Source organism: Micropterus dolomieu, unplaced genomic scaffold, assembly GCF_021292245.1.
Source record: "Micropterus dolomieu isolate WLL.071019.BEF.003 ecotype Adirondacks unplaced genomic scaffold, ASM2129224v1 contig_6998, whole genome shotgun sequence".
NCBI classification, from domain to species: Eukaryota; Metazoa; Chordata; class Actinopteri; order Centrarchiformes; family Centrarchidae; genus Micropterus; species Micropterus dolomieu.
Genome location: NW_025735987.1, coordinates 1 through 2464, shown reverse-complemented (window position 1 = coordinate 2464; position 2464 = coordinate 1). Strand labels below are relative to the sequence as shown.

Here is a 2464-nt window from a genome sequence, read left to right as displayed (position 1 = left end):
AATTTGTTTTTCTCCAGAAGAGAAGCCTCCTCCCTCTCGAACTCTTCCAAGGTGTCGATCTTGCTTATATCAATCCCAGAGTTAGGTAAGGTCCTCTGGAGTTTTTTGACCTCATCAGTGAGAGTCACCAGCTTTGTTACCACTATTTTCTGGAATTCTGGCAATAATGAGAAATTAAGAAAAAAATGATTACTCACTATAATCATGGTTCTCTGGTAACAGCAAGGCATTTCAGCCTTTCAGTAAAAGAGTGCTCTCTAGCAATCCTAGAAAAATGAATGACTATTCAATTAGTTACTTAAAGGTGGGGTAGGTAGAAATTTTCTAAAAAACTTTTTCCCAAATTTGTTTAAACTGTCCTAGTATACCAATACATAATTAAAATGTAAGTACTCTGAAAAAGAAAGTATACAAATCGAGTGTCTGTAGTCCTCTCAGTGCTGTAATAAACACAGCTCATTATTTCCAACTGGGACGAAAGAAGTGATAGGCTCAGCGGCTGTTACTCTCCCTTGCTACCATGGCTACCAGCACTGCTGCGTAAGAGCAGCCCACATGCGCACACACGTTTGCTCAGGGATTGGAAGAGGCACTGAAGCTTGGAAGAATCACAATTATGGCAGAGCAAGAGCAGTCAAAATTTCCAGTTACCTGCATATACAGTCAGCGAAGGAAAACCGGGCAAAAAAGGAAAACAGTATTTGAAAAGGCTATGACCCAAAAGTCTTTGGATAAAGCAAGAAGTCAGACGAGAGTCAATATCGGCGGGGCTTTCCAGCCGTGGCGACAACTGACAACCAGGGTGACGCCAACAGACATTGCTTTCGTGGAAGCTTTTACATGTAAAACACCATATATGTTATGAATCTTACACGAAATTCACCTTCATCACAGTGTAACTGATGGTAACGTGAAAACGTGTATCAATGCAACCTTTTTTTAGTTTTTATGTTACTAGCTCGTTACTGAATCAAACTCAATATATTTTAAACTTCACCATTACCAGTATCGATATGCCAGCTTGATAGTGAGTACTACCAGCCATGTTAGTTGTTTATATTAATAATGATAAAGTTAGGCATTTAATTACATGTGATTCTGACATGATGTCATGCACTGCTCCTCTCCGCGGCGCTGGTAAACGCGTCCTCTAGCTGAGCGCGGTCGGCAGCACGCGTTCATGTGTTTGGGGGGCGTGGCTTTGTTAGGATCCCAGACGGGAGGGGGTGGGGGTGAATGAAATAATGAGCTGTGTTTATTGCAGCACTGAGAGGACTACAGACACTCGATTTGTATACTTCTTTTTTCAGAGTACTTACATTTTAATTATGTATTGGTAAATATAGACAGTTTAAACAAATTTGGGAAAAAGTATTTTTAGAAAATTTCTACCTACCCCACCTTTAATACTTTATTCAACAGGGAAACCTTAACCCTGTATTTGACAAATCAGTTTTATTAAAGAACAATTTTATTAAGAGATGGTTCTAGACCAAATGTCATAAATGGCAAAGCAACAAGATGAAAACCTGAACTCTGATTTACCAAACAGTTACAAAGAGAATGCAATGTTATAATACATAGTAGTCTGGGTTTCACATGAAAATATTTTTGTACTTACTCGCTTCTGACAGGGGGAATGTGGTTGGCACAGCCCTATTGTAAATGGGCCTTGCATGCGAAAGACCTAAGCAGGAAAGATAAAAGTGTGTGAAGCAATCAATATGTTTAGAACATATGTGCAATGTGCCTCATTGAGTGATACAACCAATGACATTCACCATCTAAGGACCTGCTCTCCACGGCTTGGGACCTGGGTACACCTGAGAAACCCAAACCACCAACATTAGTCAGTCCAGTAGCAATAGTATTCCTCATGCTAATCTGATATTCAATAAGACAAGCCAAATGTAACTGGCAATAATCACGACTACTTGAACTGTCCCGGCCCATGGACCTGTATGAACCTGCGCAACCCAAATGTATCCATTATCAATAGTGATAATGACCTATGCTGATTTGATATTCATTAAGACAAGCCAAATGTAACTGGCAATACTCACGAACACTTGAACTGTCCCGGCCCACGGACCTAGACCTGGACGAACCTGTGCAACCCAAACCAATAGTCAATAGTGTTAGTTGCCTGCATCCTGATTGATAATCTAACAATGAAATGTTTAAACTCACCTAGTTGACCTGTCGTGGCCCACAGACCTGGGTGAACCTAAACAACGCAGAGCAGAAACTTCAGTCAGTCATGATCAATAGTCCTAGTGACTTGCCTGCAATATTTAGCAATGAAATGTATAAACTCACCACTGGTTGACCTGTCACGGACCGCAGACCTGGCTATACCTAAACAGCGCAGAGCAGAACCTTCAGTCAGTCATGATCAATAGTCCTAGTGACTTGCCTGCAATATTCAGCAATGAAATGTTTAAACTCACCACTAGTTGACCTG

At 40.7% G+C, this 2464-nt stretch overlaps 1 long non-coding RNA gene across 1 annotated transcript; it reads right to left on the bottom strand.

Moving 5' to 3' along the window:
* Positions 1-6: 6 nt before the first annotated feature.
* Positions 7-2339, bottom strand: LOC123964939. The gene is made up of 6 exons (XR_006823575.1): positions 2320-2339; positions 2191-2227; positions 2064-2108; positions 1782-1823; positions 1622-1687; positions 7-157 (listed from the first exon to the last, which is right to left on the bottom strand). It is a non-coding gene; the product is annotated as an uncharacterized LOC123964939 (long non-coding RNA).
* Between the last annotated feature and the right edge of the window lie 125 nt (positions 2340-2464).